This window comes from Magnolia sinica, chromosome 10, assembly GCF_029962835.1.
Source record: "Magnolia sinica isolate HGM2019 chromosome 10, MsV1, whole genome shotgun sequence".
NCBI lineage: Eukaryota > Viridiplantae > Streptophyta > Magnoliopsida > Magnoliales > Magnoliaceae > Magnolia > Magnolia sinica.
Genome location: NC_080582.1, coordinates 35,541,672 through 35,563,179, shown reverse-complemented (window position 1 = coordinate 35,563,179; position 21,508 = coordinate 35,541,672). Strand labels below are relative to the sequence as shown.

The window sequence follows — 21,508 nt, the reverse complement described above, 5'->3', positions numbered from 1 at the left end:
TGAAAGTATCAGGGTCTAGTGCATGAATCTAAGTTATCAAGCATGTTATCACCACACTTGTGGAGCCGTGAGAATGGTGACTTATCTGATGTTGCCTGTATCCAAGTTATCCAAGCCACTTATTATCAATCAACAAGTAAAACAACTATGAATTGGTAGCTGAAATCATCAAACTTCTACAATTTTTGGGGTGAATGCTTGACTGGAGGGCACAATGTATGACCAGTCGATATCGCATACATGTGCCACAAATATTTATAGATGAAATGAATGACAATGAACTTAAAAATAAGTGTCATTATCTCGGATGCTGGACCATTTTCATTTATAAAAAGAAAATAAATCAGAAAACATAATTCATAAAAATATTTCCCTTAGTATGGCCCACCTGAATCACAGTCTCAGCCAATCCAATTATTTCCCTTAGTATGGCCCACCTGAATCACAGTCTCAGCCAATCCAATTATTTCCCTTAGTATGGCCCACATACCAGCCCTATTCTCAGCAAAAGTCCCCATCTTCAGACCATAGATACAGAAAGGCAAAAGAAAGTAAAAACTTAGAGAACACCTACGCATTGAAAGGCAAAAATCCAAAAACCTATTTTCAGATGTCAAAAATACCAAGAATAAAATAAAATAAAACACTGACTACTACACTACATTTTTATTTTAAAACCCTCAAATCTTGTGATATATGAATTCCCACCTATTCCTGATAAAACAACAATTCTTGGAACATCTGAAATCCATAAAATTCTAAAATCCCCAAATCCCTAATTTGCAATATCAGAAAATCCCCGATTCGGGGTCCACATTCAAATCTATAAGCCCTAAAATCCCCAAATCCCTAAATGAGGGTCCACATCGAATCAGAAATCCACAAATTGCTAAATCCCCAAATCCTTAAATCGTTGTCCATATTAGAACCCCAAATCCAGATGGGAGATTAGGGATTTCAGATTCGAATCCAAATTTAGAAAATTAGGGGGTTGAATCCCAAATCCAGAAATCAGGGATTCAATTCCAGAATCAATCCATTAGGGATTTCGATTTCCAAAGAAAGAACATTTTTAAAAATCAAAACCAAGAAAAACAATTCAAATCCTTGTAAGGAAAAAGCCCTAAAAACAGATCTGAAATTACGAAAAAGGGAGAGAAAAGCTCGAAGAAAGCCAACCTTTTTCTCATTGGTGGCATCCGACGTCGAGGCGAGATTAGATTTCTCTTCCGGAATCTGACCATCCTACAATGGGATTGTCTTCCCAAAGAGCTTGATCGCCGGATCTGAAGATGATGCTAGAGACGATGAGTCGTTGCTGTAGACGATGCACTGAGAGGGAGAGGTAGATCGAGAGAGAGATAGAGAGGGAGAGGGAGAGGGAGAGGAGAGGGAGAGGTAGAGAGAGAGAGAGAGATGGAAATGGAGACGGAGGCAGATTGAGAGGGATAAGGAGATCGAGAGAGATAGAGGGAGACGGAGATTAGGGTTTTGGTGGCTTTGGGCCGCGCTTAGAGGGAGAGGGAGATCGAGAGAGTGAGAGGGAGATAGGGTTGGGGATTTAGGGTAAAATTTACACCCCGGGAAGAGAGAGAGAGAGAGAGAGAGAGAGAGAGAGAGAGGTTAGACCGTCGTCGGAAGGAGGGCGACGCATGGCCTCCGGGCTAAGGGTGTCTGGGACCGGGACGATGAGAGAGAGAGAGAGAGAGAGAGAGAGAGAGAGAGAGGGCAGAGGAAGGGCGGCGAGAGAGGGTAGAGGGCAGGGGTGAGAGAGAGAGAGAGAAAGAGGGCAGAGGGATTGGACGTAGCTCTGTTTTGAGCGCGCGCCCAATTTTAGGCGGGACATGAGTAGTGCTCTGTGGGCCCTACCATGATGTATGTGTTTCATCCATTCCATTCATCCATTTTTAAAGATCATTTTAGAGCTTTATGCCAAAAATTAGAGGGATATAAATCTCAGGTGGTCCACACCACATGAGAACAATAGTGATTGGATATCCACCATTAAAATCCTCCTAAGGCCCACTGTACTGTTTATTTGACATACAATCTATTGATTTGGTCATACAGGACCAGATGAAGGGAAAAAACAAAAATCAATTTGATTCAAAACTTTTATGGCTACCAAAATGTTTTTAATGGTCAATGCTCATTCAACACTGTTTCCTGTAATGTGGTCCACTTAAGATTTAGATATATCTCTTTTCGGTCTCATATTGTAAAATTATCTGTAAAAATATATGGACGGCATGGATGAAACATATACATCATGGTGGGGGCCACAAAGCACCGACCACCAGCCATTGGCTGGTGTCAAGGGGTGTAGCCAATCCGTTCCCAAGCGTACTGAGTAAATCTTGTGGGGCCCACCATGATTTATTCATTTTATCCACTCCATCCATTCATTTTAACATATAAATTTATTACATAAGCTCAAAAATGAAGCCTATAAAAATCTGAAGTGGACCACATCATAGGAAATAGTATAAACTGAACGTCTACCAATGAAAAATTTTGGGAGGCCACTGTAGTTTTGGATCAAGTTTTCCCTTCATCCATGTATTTGTGATTTATTGAACAGGTTGGATAACAAATAAAAATCACTGTAGGCCATAGGAAGATTTCAACGGTGGAAATCATTATTCCCACTGTTTCCTGTGGTATGGTCCACTTGAGCTTTGGATATGCTTTAATTTTGGGCTCAACCACTAAAATGATCTGGAAAAATGGATTGACAGTGTGTATCAACCACACTCACCGTGTCATTACTAACTGGATACGGCAGGGCAGGATACAATGTGTGTTAAAACCCTTTCGGGGGTCACAAAAGTTTCGGGTCAATATGAAATTTGTTTTTTCTATTCATCCAAGTATTTGGACCACACCACATGAAATGGTGTTGATTGAATATCCAACATTAAAAACTTCTTGTGATTGAGCTAAAGTATGAGGCAGATTCAAAGTTTGAGTGGACCCGATCACAAAAAACAGTGGGGATTGAATGCCTACCATTAAAACCTTACTTTGGGTCGTAGAAGTTTTCAACCAAGCTAATATATATGTTTTCCCTTATTCCATGTTTGTATTAACTTATAAACAGGTTGAATCTCAAAAAAACATCGCGGCGGGCCCTAAGAAGGTTTCAATAGTGGGTGTCACTATCCCACTCTTTTCTATGGTGGGTCCACTTGAACTTTGGATCTGCCCCGTCAGTCAGATGCCCCATTCCATGGTGGGCCACGACCTTAAAAATAAAGTCAATCCATGACTTGGGTGGGCCACACCACATACTATAGTTGAGAGGGTTACCCTCCCATTAAAACACTCATAATCATTTATTGGGCCCACCTAGATGTGGTTCATAGATCCAACCCATTCATTATGTGTGTCCCACTTGGATGAGGAGTCAGACCAAGTTTCATACACATCCAAAACTCATGTGGGCCCTACCAAATACTTTTATATGTTCTAGGGATGTCTTCACATAGTTTTGATGCAATGGCACACCTGAGTTTCGTATATGACTGATTTTTGGACTTTAGGGGACACATCAAATACATAGTGTTGATGGTCTACACACATCATGGTGGGGCCCACACAGATTAACCTCATGGGAATTACTTCCCATGAGATGACCTTATAGTACCATTTCACTATTTAGGTAACTCCTTCATGGGTGTTACTCTAATTGTGTAGGGTCCACCTTGATATATTTTATGTATATCAACACCGTCCATATATTTTTCCATCATATTTTAGGATGTGATTTCAAATCATAAGAACTCACTAATCTCAGGTGGGCCAAACCAATCAAAACAATGATGAATAACCATTAAAAACCTTTGGAAGGCCACAAAAGTTTTGGATCAATTTGATCTTTATAGTTTACCTTCATCTAGATCTTCTTTACATTATCAGCAAGTTGGATTGCAAATAAACATTATTAAAACCTTACGATGGGCTCTTTATAATTTTTAATGGCGAGGTATTATATTATCATTCTTTCCAGTGGTGTGGTCCACTTAAGATTTAGATGTACACAATTTTTTATACCCGGCCCAAAAATGGGTTGGAGAAACATATGGGCGGCAAGGATATACAACACATCATCAAAATCTCACTTTTGTTATCTAACTTTTCAATTTTTCTTGTGAAAATACAAAATCTAGTTTTCTTTTTTTTAAAATATATATTTTTTCAAATTTGTCAATTTTTTCGTAATTTTGTTTAATTTTATAAATTTTCTTTTTCAAAATATCATTTTTTTTATCAAAATCCTTTTTTTTTCCCAAAATTATCAACATTATTCAAAGTTCTTAATTTTTTTTTTTTCAAAATCTAAATTTTTCTTAATCATTGTTAATTATTTTTCTAAGCTTCTTAACTTTTTTTTTTTTTTTTTCAAAATTCATAATTTTTTTGAACTTCTCAATTTTTGACCTAGATACATAATACATACATGAAGGTGGCCTCCACAGTAACCCCATATTAAAGCATGCTCCACCATGTGATGGTAATGAAAGGGTAAGATGGTTTAGGACCCAAAATGGTTGATCCAAAACTTTTATGGCCCCAAAATATTTTTTAATGGTTGACGCTCATTCAACACTGTTTCCTAGAATGTTGTCCACTTAAGATTTGGATATATCTCATTTTTGGTCTCATACCGTAAGATGATCACCGACCACTAGCCATTGGCTGGTGTCAGGGGGAGTAGCCAATCCATACACCTCACAATTTTTGTGGGCTCCACTATGATGTATTTGTTATATCCACACCATCCATCCATTTTGAGATATCATTTTAAGTCATGAGCTAAAGAATGAGGTAGATATAAATCTGTAGTGGACACCACCATGAAAAACAGCGGGAAGAGTGATTCCCACTGTTGAAACTATCTTAAGGCCCATCATAATGTTTATTTGAAATCTAACCTGTTGAAAAGTTAAAAAATACATGAAATAAGGGAAAACACAAATATCATCTTGATACAAAACTTTTGTGACCTTTAGAGGTTTTTAATGGTGGGCATCACTGTCACACTGTTTTCGTCGCTGGGTCCACTGGAGCTTAGGATTTAACTCGTTCTTTGGGTATTGCCCTAAATTGATCTCTCCAAATGGATGGAAGGTGTGGATATAAAACATACATCATGGTAGAATGATAGAGATATAAATATCAGGTGGACCACACCATATCAAAACAATAGTGATTGGATATCCATCATTAAAATCCAATCTTACATGAAAAAGTGGAATAATGACTTCAACCGTTGAAACCTTTCTTGGCCCCATAGTGATGCTTATTTGGCATCCAACCTGTTCATAAGATCATACAGACATGGATGAAGGGAAAACACAAATATAAGCTTGATCCAAAACTTCTGTGGCCCCCAAGAATTTTGCAACGGTAGAAGTTCATTTCGAACTGTTTCCTGTAGTATGGTCCATTTTATCGCTGGATATGCTTAATTTTTTTGGGTTCAAGCCATAAAATTATCTAATAAAATGGATGGACAAAGTGCATTAAATACATAAGTCATGGTGAACTCCACAGAGTTTACTCAGTACATTAAGCGTACTAAGTTACCTGTACGCAATCGGCTTCCTAGGGAAACAGATTGGCTACTCCCCTACCACCAGCCATGTGGGCCCCACTAGTATATCTTTTATCCATCCTGTTCATCCATTTTTACATATCATTTTAGAGATTAATACTGAAAATGAGATGGATATAAATCTCAGGTGGACCACACAACAGGAAAACAATAGTGATTGGATATCTATCATTAAATTCCTCCTAAGGCCCACTGTACTGTTTATTTGACATCCAATCTATTGATTAGTTCATACAGACCTAAATGAAGGGGAAAAACTAATATAAGATGGCTAAGGACCATCTCTAATGCAGACGGTCTTTGACCGTATCAGATAACCAATATAAGACGGCTAAGGACCGTCTCTAATGCAGATGGTCTTTGACCGTCTCAGATGACCGCTATAGGACTGCCAATGACCGTCTCTCATGCAGACGGTCTTTGACCATCTCAGATAACCAATATAAGATGGCTAAGGACCGTCTCTAATGTGGACGGTCTTTGACCGTCTTAGATAACCAATATAAGACAGCTAAGGACCGTCTCTAATGTGGACGGTCTTTGACCATCTCAGATAACCAATATCGGCTAAGGACCGTCTCTATTGTGGATAGTCTTTGACCGTCTCAGATGACCGTTATAGGACTGCCAATGACCGTCTCAAATGCAGACGGTCTTTGACTGTCTCAGATAACTTCATATAAGACAGCTAAGGACCGTCTTTAATTCTAGACGGTCGATAGCCGTCTTTTCTCCCAAGTTAATGATGGTTTCTGACCGTCTTAAATGAAAAGATAATTTTCCTTCATATTAAGGATGGTCAAGAGCCATCTGAAATTTTAGGGATGGTTTACGGCGTCTCTAAACCGTCTTTAAACCAAAGAATTTTGTAGACGGTCCACAACCGTCTCAAAATTCATCTTCTTTTTTTTTTGTTTTTCACGTAGTGAATAGATTCTCTAGAAGAGGAGCAACTTGACTATGGAGAATACGAATGGTCCCCTGGAGCGAACATCTTCTTCTCCTTCAATGCCGCATATTCTCCGCAGATTGTAGAGACTACCGGCATGACTACTCATGGAGCACTAATGTTAATAGAGGCAAAGGCTCAATCGTTAAGACCTCCAATAGAAACAGAAGATGCTCCTCTCCGTCACAGCATAAAGGAAATTTTGCTAGCCACAGCTGCACCACTTGATTCTCCTCCTAGTGTAGATAAATCTCTCACAATGCGTCCTTCCTTTATTCAACCAGTGGTTCAAAGTTTGGAATTCTTTTCAGATCCTATTGACGTGCCGACCTCAACAACTGTTGATTTTAGTACGAGAGGGGCTCAGGAACTCTCCTTCAACGTTGCTGCAATTGTAGATACACTAAGATCTGTAGTTCCTTCAACCTGCTCTGCTCAAACTACTCTTGTCGTTGTTCCTGAACGAGGTACATATATATACATATATATATTCTTATTTGATGTATCCTCCTTTTCTAAACTCACAATCTTTTTTCCTTCTTATTCAGTCACAATCATGCCAACCCCAAGTGGTTTCGAGGGCTCTAACTCAGTGGCTACAATCTTTGATGGACTTTCATTGGAGAAAGTATCGCCTCTCATGTTAGGATTATTCAAGAATGCACTCTTGGTCATCATTAATGCTTTTAAAGACCCAACTCAATGGCCTTTCTTGCATAGTGCTTTGGCTGTTCTTGCTCACTCTGCTCGCCATGCGCACGTCAACCTTCAATTCCTCCATGACTGTCTATCAGAATTTTATAATTTGACTAAAAATTTAGAAGATGCTCGAAGTGTCATTATTGCTCCAGAAATCCTCAATCATCAGAAAGAATTAGCATTAGTTAAGGAGCAACTTTCTTGTTCAGATGACGTTCTTGCTACCCGTGAGATTACCGGCCAATCTCTCAATGAGAAGCTAAAAATTCCTGATAGAAATAAAGTGATTATCAATGATCAAATTACATTTCTTAAGAAAGAGATATTACTGCTTAAGGGAAAGAAGGAAGCAGAAGAATTGATTATTCATCAAGTCAGAGGAGAACTTGAAGCCAATATCCAGGCCATTGATCTTGTAAAGACTGAATGGACGAAAAATCAGGAAACTGCCGCTCTTTTATAATCGGAATTGGCCGACATTCCCGATTAGGCTAAGATCATTCTAGAGGCTGAGTAAACAACTTTTGTAGTACAGCTTTGGCTAAAAGAGGAGTTATAGTGCTATATAATAACATTGAACATAACTGAAGATCTGTAAAGAAAAAAAACTATAGTATTTATAATTACTTCTTTATTCCTTTTGGTAATGTAATATATGAACGAACTATAGTATTTTAATGAATTTGCATTCTTCTACTTTTCATATAAAAATGGCAACCTTATGTGGCGTTTTATTTCAATGGGCAGAACTACTTTGTTTTGAAGTTAGTATAGTTAGTTCACACACAGTTTAAGCTCTTAAGTAGTAGAGCAAGCAGTTTCTTAGACTCATGAGGGAGTCGGGTCTCACGTGATGGTCTCTGTAACTCTTAAGAGTTCACTAGACTTCTCACAGCCTGGTGAGTTCACAAACCGAGATCCATCAGAGGGGTCCAGTGAAGCTACCGGGGCCATGAACTTAGTTGGAATTACGCATAGGGTTGGCCCCAGTAACTCTCTAGAATTCACGGGGCTCACAAGGCGACCTTTGGGGTACCAAATCTTGGGCCGCCAGTCCATCAATGAGTAGGTTTAAGCCCTTCCTCATGAGTTAGTACTGAAATCAAGCCAAAGATCTGGGCGGTCTTACGTATGGTTGACCTATCTATGGACATGGCCAAAGAGCTCATACTGCGGCCCATTTTTTCTTAGTCTGTAAAGTCGAGCCCATTCATGGGAGGGCATTTTCTTCTGTTCCCCGTGACGCTGTCGAAAAGCTATACAGATGGCATTGGTCTCACGCGTGACTAGTCGTTGAGGACTTTTTGGCCTTTTAGGCTTTTAGTCACTGGCTTCATCAGCTGCCCGCGTGGGTATGTGTACGACGGCCTTCACGAGCTTTTTAGGGCCACAGGCTTCTCGTCGATGCCCGAATGGCGAAAATGATAGGTCTTAAGTGTAGTTGGCCATTTTAGGGCTTGGCTAGGCTGCCTTGTACGATAATAGTAGATGGCCATTGTTGTTGCGAGGTGCGAGGATGATAGACATATCTGTCTATGATTAATAATACATCACCACTTCTACTAATATCTTCAGCAATAATCATATGTGTTGTTTATAGTATATCAGCTTGGTGATGCTACCAATTTCGACAGAATTTCATAGAACTTAGTTGATGATGACAATGAGCACTTTCTTCGCGTAATGCTTGTTGGTACATAATCTTGATATGCTTACAAATTTCTTCTTTATTCATTCATCTAATCGTACATAGCTGTGATCTTGGCTATTCTTGCCCCCTTTTGATACAGAATCATTATTCTAATAATATTCTGGATCAAAATCTGTAGTGTTTTTAGGGACGATATCTTTTGATGAAGCGAGCATTGACCGGTATATTGATATCATGTCCATCTTGATCCATGACTCTATATACGCCATTGGAGTACACTTCTTTTATTTTATACAGCCCATCCCATTTGGGTTCGAATTTGCCCCCTGTTCGGCGAGTGACCACTATAGGTCTTTTCAACATTAACACCATATCCCCTTTTTTGAAAGAGCGATATTTAGCTCGTTTATCAAAGGCAGCCGATATCCTTGCCTGATATGATTGCAATCGCTGTTGGGCTGCCAGGCGTTTCTCATCGAGCAAATCCAACTCTTTCAGCCTTATTTTTGCATTTTCGTCATTTATTATGGACTGATGTATTGCCACTCTGAGTGACGCTACTTGTATTTCAATCGAGATTACTGCTTCTACACCATAGACTAGTGAATATGGTGTCGCTCTTGTTGTTGTCCGGTGGGTAGTTCTGTATGCCAACAATGCTTCTTGTAACTTTTCATCTCAATCACCTTTGTTCCCGGTCACTGTCTTTTTCAATCTCTTGACTATCATTTTATTGAACGCCTCTGCTAATCCATTTGTCGGTGGATAGTAAAGGGTTGAAAACGAATGACGAATGCGAATTTTCTGACACAACTTTTCTATGCCTCTATTTTTAAAGGGGGTGTCATTATCTGTAACAATCTTCTTCGGAATACCATGGCGGTATATTATCGTGTGCCGGATGAAATTAACCATGTCCCTCTCTTTAACATTGCATAATGGCACTGCTTCTGCCCACTTGGAGAAATAATCTGTCACTGCCAAGATATACTACTTTTCTTTGGACGAAGGTGGATTTATAGGACCAATGACGACAAGTCCCTAGGCTGAAAAGGGCCAAGAAGCGACTGACTGATGCAAGCCTTCTAGAAGAACGTGTATAACATCTCCGTGAATTTGGCATTCATGACATCACTTCACATAATCTATCGTAACTTGGAACATGGTAGGCCAATAATACCCCATTCGATGTATTCTATTGAATAAATTTCAGCTAGCTTGATGTGCCCCACATTCTCCAGAGTGTGCTTTTTGCAATGTCTGGCTTACTTCTTATTTGTCTAAGTAGCGTCACAGCATTCCATTATAAGATTTTTTGTTTAATACTTCACTACATATGATGAATCTGTTTGAACATTGCTTAATTTGTTGTCTCCGTGCTGGTTCTTTTGGCAAGATGTTATATTTGAGATAATCGATGAAAGGTTGACGCCAATCATCAATTGTTACCTCCAAACATGATACAGGAAGTGTCTCTGCAGTTTCATTGATGACCTCTGAAGATGGCAAAAATCTTCTTTCTTCTATAGTTACTTGGAGAGGGCTTCGATCTAGGCAAGATAGAGCCACTGCCAAGCTGGCCAAAGCATCCGCTCTTGCATTTTCAGATCGTGGCACATGCTTGATTTCGACATGACAGAACTACTCCAGCAATTGCTGTGCTTTCTGGAAATATGGAAAAAGTTCTTGCTTTCTCACCTTGAAGTCATTCGTCAATTGATTTATAATTAATTTAGAATCTCCAAAGATATGCAGCGTCTTTATCTCCATTTCTTGAGCCATTTCCATTCTAATGATGAGGGCTCTATATTCGGCCTCATTATTTATACATGTTGTTCCCAATGTGAAGGAGTAAGGTAAGAGATCACCTTGAGGAGTAATGAATATCACACCTGCCCCCACTCCTGATGTTCGAGCAGCGCCATCAAAATACATCTGCCACGGGCTTTGCAACTTAACCAACATAACTTGTTCATCTAGAAAGTCATCACTGATGGCTTCACATTTTGCTACAGGGTGCGCTGCAAGGAAGTCCGCCAGTGCTTGTCCTTTTACTACCTTTGTCAGCTCATACGTAATAGTATACTCTGAAAGCAACAACATCCATTTAGCCAATCTCCCAAACAACATCAGCCTTATCATCAAAAACTTTATCGGATCTACTCTTGAGATTAGTGTTATGTCATGGGAGAGACAGTAATGTCTCAATTTCTGAACTACAAATATCATCGCCAGGCACTCTTTCTCAATTGGAGAGTAATTGCATTTTGCACCCATCAGTGTTCAGTTTAAATAGTAAAGAGCAGTTTCCTTCCAAGATTCATTCACCTAAGCCAACAGAGCTCCTAAAGAATTCTCAGCTGCAGATATATACAAAATCAGTGGCTTCCCTTTTATCGAAGCTGTTAGTACCGGCGGCTGTTTCAGCAATTCCTTTATTGAGTCAAACGCATTCTAACAAGCTTGATCCCACACAAACTCTATAGCTTTTTTCATCAAATGGGAAAATGGCTGACATCTTCCTGTCAGATTTAAAATAAAACGGCAGATATATGCCAACTTTCCTTACAAACTTTTCAATTCCTTCAATGTCTTTGGTGGCGGCATATTTTGAATGGCTCTGACCTTCCCTGGATCAATTTCAATGCCCCTATGTCGTACAACAAAACCGAGAAATTTAGCTAAAGATACTCCAAATGCATATTTAGCTGGCTTCATCTTCAGCTGTTTCTTTCTGAGCCAACGAAAAACTGATGCCAATGGTTCTCGACGCATCTGATGATCTCTTGACCTGACCACAAAGTCATCGACATAGCATTCAAAAGCTTGTGCATCATGTCTTGGAAGATATTCTACATTGCCCTTTGATATGTCACCCCAGCATTTTTAAGACTGAACAGCATAACTTTATAACAGTAAATTCCCAGTGACGTTCTAAATTCTGTTCCTTCTTCATCTTTAAGTGCCATTATAGCCGTCCATGAAACACATGATAGCTACTGGGTCATACTTTCAATCAGTAATTCAGTGATTGGGAGAGGAAAATCATCTTTCGGACAGGCCTCATTCAGATCTCTGAAGTCAACACATACCCTGACTTGTCCGTTTTTCTTCTTCACAGGAACAATATTCGATATCCACTTGGGATACTTGACCTCCCTGATAAACCCGACCTTTATCAACTTACTGACTTCTTCTTCTATCAGGGGAACCAAGTCTAGATGAAATCATCTTTGCGCTTGCTTAACCGGCCTTTTCTCTTTAGAGATATTTAATCAGTGTAGTGTTATCGAAGGTTCTAAGTCTGGCATCTCTACATACGTCCGAGCGAAGGCGTCTTTATTTTCTTTGAGAAGCTGAACATATTTCTCAGACTCTTGTTCAGAGAGACCGGCGCTGATGAATGTATTCCTTAGCTCTTCTTCCGTACCCAGGTTTATCTCTCGCAAACTGTCTATTGTCGGCTGCCCCCCGTCTTCCATTTGCTTTGGAGCCATTTCAGGATGCTCAACTGTTTGAGGACCCTCTTCTGATAATCATTCGGTTGTAACCATATTCACCGATGACTCTGCCCCCAGTCCTTGAAATTTTCTTCGCTTTTCCTGGCTGACCCCAATAGGAATTTGAATTCATAATCAAACCCCATGCTTCTCATGATTTTCTTGCGTGCTGGACTATACTTTTTGAGGTTTTGCAGTGCTAGCCTACCGCGGTACACGTTATTCTTGGTCTGTTCTCCTGCCTTCGCTTCCACTGAAGCATAAAATTCTATTGGCTCCAGGTGTTTTGTGCTAGCCTTTACCTAAAATCTTCCTGGGGCAGCTGAAAATGGCTTATTTCTCTCAACATATGGCAATGGCACTGTATAATTAGACTATAAAATTTTCAACTGTTCAGGTGATAACAGGGTTAGTGGTGGCTGCCCTAGTTGTCTCAGATATTTCAGCACAAAATAGAATTTCTTCTTTGCTACTGCAATCCTGTATGGTTCTGCTTTTTCTGCTTCTTTCACCACTTTTGCTTGAATGTCCTTTAGGACTTTGCTTTCATCATTCTTTCTTTCATCTTCAGTGAACCCTTTATAGTAACTAGCATCTGCAAAGAAGGATTCAGCCTCTGTATATAGCTTCACATTGGCCATTACTTTATGTTGTATTCCATCTTTATAGTATTTGAAGCATTGATGCAGCGTAGAGGGTACGATGCTGTATTGATGGATCCATGGCCTTCCTAGGAGAAGATTGTATGTCGTCATGGCGTTTATAACGTGGCATATGACATCGGTAATCAACTCTCCTATTTCTAGCATCACTGTAATCTTACCAAGCACAGGCTGCCCATCTTTATTGAAGCCCTGTATCATCATTCCACTAGGGCGTAGGTTAGAACGACGATAACCTAATTTATTCAACGTCGAGAGTGGAAGAGGTTCATCGCAGACCCATTATCTATCATAACCCGCTTGACCTTCTTCCCACGGATATGACCTTCTATCATTAGTGGCATGTTATGCTCTGTCTCACAGATCAAATCATCATCGAAAAAGGAAACAATTGGCAAGCAGTTTTCTCGCTCGCCGTGCTCTTCACGTTCTAGTTCTACCAATAAAGTTTCTCTGACATCGTGATTAGACAATGCTTGGGCCAAGCTCTGCCAAAATTCCTCTGACAACTTAAGCGCATCATAGATGCTTAATCAAGCCGGTATACCCTTCAAATGACTCACTACATCATAAGTCACTTTCGTTGTCTCAGTCTTCTTTTCTTTCCCGTCATCATCATTCTGCTTTTTAATGACTACTCTCCTTACAATCCCTGTTTTTTGCTTCGCAGGGCTTGTTATATTCCTTCCTGACCGCAATGTAATCACTCCCACCTTCTTTGTCATCTTGCGGTCCTCTTCCTTTCTCATTTCGCGGCCCCTTTCTCGGATCGTAAGCACATTCTCCATTGCCATTGTACGCCTTTCCCTGTCTTTTCTAATTACTATTTCACCCCTGTCTGTCATCCATTGTATTATGCACTTCAATGTATAACAATTCTCCGTCGGATGTCCCACCAGGTGATGATAGCGGCAAAAATCTCTTTTGTCTAGTTTTTGTCACATCTTCAGGGCATTTGGGTTCTGGTAATTCAATCGTACCTGCTTTTAATAGTTGGTTCATCATAGGAATGACATCTTCTATGCCGAACGCGAACCCTTCGTGAGAATTGAGCATCCTGGACCTCTTTTCATTGTATTTGTTTCTTGATTGGTTCCATTCTTCTTTTCATTCCGGCCCCTTTTCCCTTGAGTCCCTTGTATCTTTGCTTCTCTTATCACGATTGATGGTATTTACGACCATTCTTCTGGGCACTCTCCTAGTTGTCTCATGGTGAAACGCTGGCATCTTGCAGGTCATCAATTCCAAAGCATGAGCCTTGGTGGCCAGGTCGTGGAAAGTTCTGATGTTGGCGCTGGTGAGTCTAAATGCAATCCCTGTCTCCATAGAATTTAGACATATTTTAACATGTTCTTTTTCTTCCGGCAGCTATCTACATGAGGCTCTCCTTCTCTATACTGCACGGAGGCCAATTCTGTAATACTAACATCACGCTTCGAAGAGAAGAAGTTTGACATAAAGGTGTCACGCATTTGTTCCCAAGTACGTATCGACCCTGGGGCCAAACTGGAGTACCATCGAAATACCTTGTGTGTCAGTGATGACCCGAACAATCGTAAGAAAAAATGCGGTATCATAGAAAAATTCCTTATACTAGTAATGAAGTGCATTAAGTGTTCTTCTACCGATCCCTCCCCATTAAACTTCTAAAAATCTGGATGCTTAAAGTTGGCTGGAAATGGGATATCTTTTGCCTCTCTTGGGTATGGCGTTCGGTACCTGAAACGGCCAGTATTTTCACGTTCTCTTTCTATTCTGACGGCTTCTTCAACAACTTGTCTCACTTCATCTTGTGTTACAGTTCTCGCGGCTAGGACAGACCCTCTTGATCCTGCCCCCTGTGGTTGAAAACCTTCGAGCTGGTTTTCTTATCCGTTCATCGTGCCCATCATTGGTGGAGCCGCTATCTGGGCTACATTGGGTGCAAGGGTTGCTAAAGCCTCTCTGAGATTTCTGCATTCTTCCATTAGTGTTCTTTGTACTTCTGCCATTGCATTCATACGATCTTCTGTAGTCAGCATATCGTCTTGATTCGTCCCAACCATATGTGCTGCAGCTTCTCCACTCTTTAACGAAGCTATAATTGGAGTGGGGCGAAAGTACGTCGACGTAATAGGGCTTACGAAGAGAGGAGAGGATGGGGTTTCATTCGACTTTTGGACACTTCCGGTGCTATTAATCGATCGGGGCGATATGGTCATTAGTGAGCCTGTTAATAACGCCTTACCTTTCTGCTCTCTTGTCCATCTAACCTTTCTGTCCATTTGACCGACCCTCGGGGCGCTCAAAGCCGGGAAGTCGTGTGACGCTAACTGCGGAACTGTTCGCTCGGGATATATTGCAAGGCGAGCGAGTTCAAGATTCCTCTTGGCAATATTACGTGTTACCGGTCCCTTTACTCTTGTCAATGGTGAATTTTCTCTCATCGCAATTACACTTTGGGTCCTTGTCCTTGTCGTCCTGCGAGTGACAACTATAATAGCTGCCAATGAAGCAGTTACAACTGTAATAGCTACTCGTGATTCTATTTGCTGGCTCGGTACTGCTTTATCTTTGTTATCCTCAGTTTATTTATTGGCATACTCCACGACAAACCCTGTCATAGTGAAGTAGAAAACTGCTTTTCCTTGAATGATTGCCATTGTTTGATTGGTTGCGGTATTCTTTTCTCTCTGTTCTCTTCCTTCTTAACACAAAAAAAAAGAAGAAAAACAAAAAAAACAAAATTAATAGTTATATTAAGTCGTATTCTATTTTGGAGATGAAAGCTAGGATCTTCCCATTGAGAGTCGTCATTTCAAGGCGCCAAACAGTCGCGATTATCTCCCTTGCAACTCTTAAGTTAATATTCAAGTGAAAAAGTATTCCCCAGCAGAGTCGCCATTTTGTTTCGATAAGAAACAAAAGTGTTTTTTTTTTGGGTAAATTTATTCAATTCATAATTAACAGAAGAAGGCAAGAAAGATAATCACTTTATTTATTTATTTATTCTAAGTTCTTTTACATCCCATTCTCCTTTGATTTCAAAATAGAACTTTTTACAAAAGATAGTCAAATATTATGCTGAAAGATGGCTTTGTGCGCTGGAGCCTTTGTGCGCTGGAAGCCTTTTGCGCTGGAGGCTTTGTGCGCTGGAGGCCTTTATGCGCTGAAGGCTTTATACGCTGGAAGCCTTTGTGCACAAATGACCTTTATGTGTAGAGAACATTGTGCACCGCACAAAGGCTGATCGGCACAACGGACAGCGAGCTCTACCTTCTTCTCTCCTCGATCCACTTGTTTCCGATTGATTTTCTAATGACCCCTTCAAAGGGGTCGAGGGGTATTTATAACCCTCTCACACGTGTGAATCTTCCATGTCAGCACTGTGTGCTCCCCCTTTATGCGAACCTTACTGTGCACTCTTTGTTGTGCGCTCCTCCTTTGTGCGGACTCCATTGTGCGCTAATCTGTTTCTCTATGTTAATTTCCGCATAACAGTTGATTTCTGCACAACGACTGATTTCAGTTGAGTTGCGTACAATAGCTCCTGCTTTCTTCTTTCTCTCTCTTTTTTATGCCTTAACATTCTACTTTCCATGGACTTTCGAAGCACCAAATAAGGCGTATGTTCATCCTGTGCATCTCCCGCTTTGGTTCTTCCAACAAAGGGCTATAGCCAAAGGTCATACGACTGGGTGGCCAACAAAATTCGAGATACTGACTAAGTGGACTTCTTCCAATTTCGTCTTCATCGCTATATCAAATATACAGACATGGTGGACCAGGCTAAACTCACTGTAGCAGAAAGAGCTTTCTTTCTCTCTATTCGCTCCTGCAATCTACCACTTCGAGAAGGAACGGAGTTCTGGCGAGAGCCCTATTATCCTAGTCGATTCGCTTGCCAATTTGGCTACAACCAAGTTGTGCCGGAACACTGCAGATTGGTCACTAAGAGGATGCGTTGCTATGGAACTGGTCCTATTAATTGGGCCATGATATGGAAGCAATTGTTGGGCGGTCGCGTTAATTCTTTCTTCATAATTCCTAGTTGTGACCACATAGTTTGTACTTCTTATAGCTGGATGCGGTGGTGGGATCACCAGTCATTCTTGGTCAACAACTATTTACCAATGGATGATCCCATCTTTCTTCATCCGCCTAGGCTGAGGGGCAGAAATTTTGAAGATGGAATTGGCTTCATTCCAGAAAAGAGCCGCGCATCTCATCACGGTGAAATTTGTAGAAAGATATCACTAGAAGATCCGATCCGTGAGAAGAAGCCCATTAATACTTTGGATGGCTGGATTGATCATGGAGTCTTGATGGAGTTTGAGCAAGTCCCTCATGACTTTGGTGGCTGAGTCACAGATGATGTTGAAGGAACATCTTCTCCTATCCCGGTAGAAACTGCTGCAACTTAGGATGAGCCAGCTCAGGATGAACCAGCCCCTCCTTCATAACCTACTCTTCCTGGTTCATCATCTCCTATGACCAGATCTCGAGTGCGCTTGCAAGCGTCACCACCTATTTCTCAGGAAGGAGATAGACAGGCATCTACATCCCTTTCAGCCCCGACTGACAAAGAGCCTCAACCAGAAAGTAGCCAAGCTGCTTCTTCTAAAGGAAAGCAAGTCATGATTGAAGAAGTAGACGAAGAAAGTTTAGGAGATGAAAGTTCTGCTTCTTCATCAAAGGGTACTACTTCTATGGAATATGAAGATGATGAGGATGACGAAAGCAGCGAGGATAAAGATGATGATTTCGAGGAAGGAGAAGTGGATGTAGGTGGAGAGGAGGATGTAGTTGCGGAAAATGTTGAAACAAAACACCCTCCCATGGCTTCTGAAACTCTTCCTAATGCCAATATTCCTACAAAGTCTCCTGCGATAATAGAGGAGGAAGAAGAACCTTTAGATTATGGAGAGTACGGATATTCACCTGGTAAGGAAAATTTATTTTCATATATATTTATATGCATATTTAGTGATAGTTATCTTTATTATCCTTATCACATTTTTATTTCAAGTGCTCATGTTGCAAATGTCAAGACGGGTGATACTCCTCCCATAAATCCTCCCAAAACTGCACCAGTGATTTCGCCAAGAGCTCCTCTAGTTCCATTAGCGGCACCAAAAGCATTAGCCCGCGAAATCATCTTTCTAGTAGAAACTACTGATTTGCCCACTCTAACCACTAGAGACTCAAGTACAGAGGCCCGAACGCCTTCTTTCGTTGACATGTTAGGTGTTGGTTCTTCTACGGGTCAGGAAATTCCACCTCCTACCAGTCATACTTTTGCGGAAGGTATATATACATTGATTGCTTTATCAAGAGTTATATATCTTTATACTCTTTATCATTATTTTGAATTCTTCCCCTCTTTAAACTACAGGAACTCCTCCCTGTAGTGGAGCAGCAAGCTCTGAGTCTGTTGCCACTACGTCTGAGCTACTATCATTCGCAAAGATTCCCGTACATAAGATGCTTTTGATGAAGAATTCTCTGTCAGCAGTAGCTCACATTTTGAAAGACCTTGAACAATGGTCAAACTTGGATATTGCCACTGAAATTCTCGAAAGTTCTGCAAGGATGGCAAAAATCAACATCTCCACTCTACGTGATTCTCTTTTCAAGTTCCGCAATTCAATAATCTCCTTACCCTCAGCGGAAAATGTTATAATTGCTCCTGAGATCTTGGAATATGGGAATCAGCTTACTTTGTCCAAAGAAAAGGCTTTTCTTATTGCCTCTACTATTTCTGAATTCGACCAGGAACAAGTGGTTCTTCAAGAACAGCTAAAGGCTTATACTGATGATAGGGTAGTTATTCGAGACCGCATTGCTGCTCTGAGAGAGGAGATTTTACAACTGGAGTTGAAGGATCAGGAGAAGGAATCATCCATAAAGGAGATTGAAGAAAAGATACAAGTCAATATTCAATCTGCCAATGCTGAAAAATTCGAATTACTCAAGAGCAAAGAGCTGATCGTATCATTGGAGGATAAACTGGTCGGCATTCTTAATCAAGCAAAGATCATTCTTGAGAAAAAGTCAAAATATATCACAGCTCAAATGTAATTAAAGGAGGACTTGCAAAAGTATATGGGGATAGTAGGAATCATAGAAGAACTTTAAGCATGTAATTTCTTTTGTGTATATGCTTTTTGAACAAGTAATTTCTTTTTGACTTTCAATATATGAATTTATTATAATATTTTGAGTTGTTTTATTTTTCTATGCATTTCTGCATCGCGGATCATTTCAAACATATTTGTCTATGCAATAATCTTGACATAATATTTAATGAGGAACTAATTACAAAACAACAACATTTTATGCTTGTTAGTGCAAGATTTCTTATGTGATTTCTTTTTATTGCCGGTGCTAAGTTTCAATTTAGTCAGTTACACACAGTTTAAGCTCTTGAGTAGTGGAGCCCACGCAGTGTTTTAGACTCTTGAGTAGTGGAGTCGGGTCTCACGTGATAGTCTCTATAACTCTTAGGAGTTCGCTGGACTTCTCACAGCCTGGTGAGTTCACAAACCACGATCCATCAGAGGGGCCTAGTGAAGCTACCGGGGCTGTGAACATGGTTGGAATTACGCACAGGGTTGGCCGCAGAAAGTCTCTAGAGTTCACAGGGCTCATAAGGTGACCTTTGGAGTACCAAATCTAGGGCCGCCAGTCCATCAATGAGTAGGTTTAAGCCCTTCCTCATGAGTTAGTACTAAAAACAAGCCAAAGATCTGGGGGGTCTTACACATGGTTGGCCTTTTTATGGACATGGCTAAAGAGCTCACACTGCGGCCTGCTTTTCCTTCATCTGCAAGGTCCAACCCATTCATGGGAGGGAATTTTCCTCCGATCCCTGTGACGCTACTGGAAAGCTATACATATGGCATTGGTCTAACGCGTGACCGGCTGTTGAGGACTTTTTGGCCTTTTAGGCTTTTGGTCACTGGCTCCATCAGTTGCCCGCATAGGTATGCGTATGATGGTCTTCACGGGCTTTTTAGGGCCATTGGCTTCTCGCCACTGCCCGAATGGCGAAAATGATAGGCCTTAAGCGTAGTTGGCCACTTTAGAGCTTGGCTAGGCTACCTTGAAACATAAAAGTAGGTGGCCATCATTGTCGTGAAGATGATAGACATATCTGCATGAGATTGATAATACGTCACCACTTCTGCCAATATCTTTAAAGATAATCATATGCGTTGTTTATACTATATCAACTTGGTGATGATACCAATTTCAATAGAATTTTACAGAATTCGGTTGATGTGACGATGGGCACTTTCTTTTCACAGCACTTATTGGTACAAATTTCATCTTTAGTCATTCATCTGATCGTACATAGCCGTGGTCTTGGTTATTCTTACCTCCTTTTGATACAGAATCATTATTCTGATAATATTCTGGATCAAAATCAGTAGTGTCTTCAGGGATGGTATCTTTTGATGAAGCGAGCATTAACCGGTAAACTGATACCTTGTACATCTTGATCCACGACTTTGTATGCCCCATTGGAATACACTTCTTTGATTATGTACGGCCCGTCCCATTTAGGCTCAAATTTGCCCCTGTTCGACGGGTGACCACTATAAGTCTTTTCAACATTAGCACCACATCTCCTTTTTTTTTAAAGAGCGACATTTGACTCCTTCATCAAGAAAATCTAGCTCTTTCAGCTTTATTTTTGCATTTCCATCATATGTAATAGACTAACGTACAACCACTCTGAGTGACGCTACTTGTATTTCAATCGGGATTACTGCTTTTATACCATAGACCAGCGAATACGGTGTCGCTATTGTTGCTGTCTGATGGGTAGTTCTGTATGCCCTTAAAGCTTCTTGTAACCTTTCATCCCAATCACGCTTGTTTCCTATCACTGTCTTTTTCGTTATCTTGACGATCATTTTATTAAACACTTGCATTGGGGCCACTTCAGGAAGCTCGATTATCTTAAGACCCTCTTCCGATGACTGCACAGTTGTAACCATGTTCACTGATGACTCTGCCCCCAGCCCTTGAAATTTTCTTTGCTTTTCCTGACCGACCCCGATAGGAATTTGAATTCCTCTCCCATGATTCAGGCCGGTTGGTTCTTCGTAATCAAAACCCATGTTTCTGATGATCTTCTGGCTTGCCGGACTATATTTCTTAAGATCTTGTGACGTCAGCCTACCGCGGTACACATTATTCTGTCTCTTCTCCTGCCTTTACTTCTACTGCGGCATAAAATTCTATTAGTTCCGGTTGTTTCGCGCTAGCCTTGACCTGAAATCTTCCTGGGGCGGCCGAAAATGGCTTGTTTCTTTCAACATACGGCAATGGCACTGTATAATTGGACTACAAAATTTTCAACTGCTCGGGTGACAGCAGGGTTAATGGTGGCTGTCCTGGTTGTCTCAGATGCTTCGGTACAAAATAAAATTTCTTCTTAGC

At 40.6% G+C, this 21,508-nt stretch overlaps 1 long non-coding RNA gene across 1 annotated transcript; it reads right to left on the bottom strand.

The window, feature by feature from the left end:
- Positions 1-298: 298 nt before the first annotated feature.
- On the bottom strand, positions 299-1,023 carry LOC131257432 (uncharacterized). Its single transcript, XR_009177396.1, has 2 exons — positions 487-1,023; positions 299-437 (listed from the first exon to the last, which is right to left on the bottom strand). It is a non-coding gene; the product is annotated as an uncharacterized LOC131257432 (long non-coding RNA).
- Between the last annotated feature and the right edge of the window lie 20,485 nt (positions 1,024-21,508).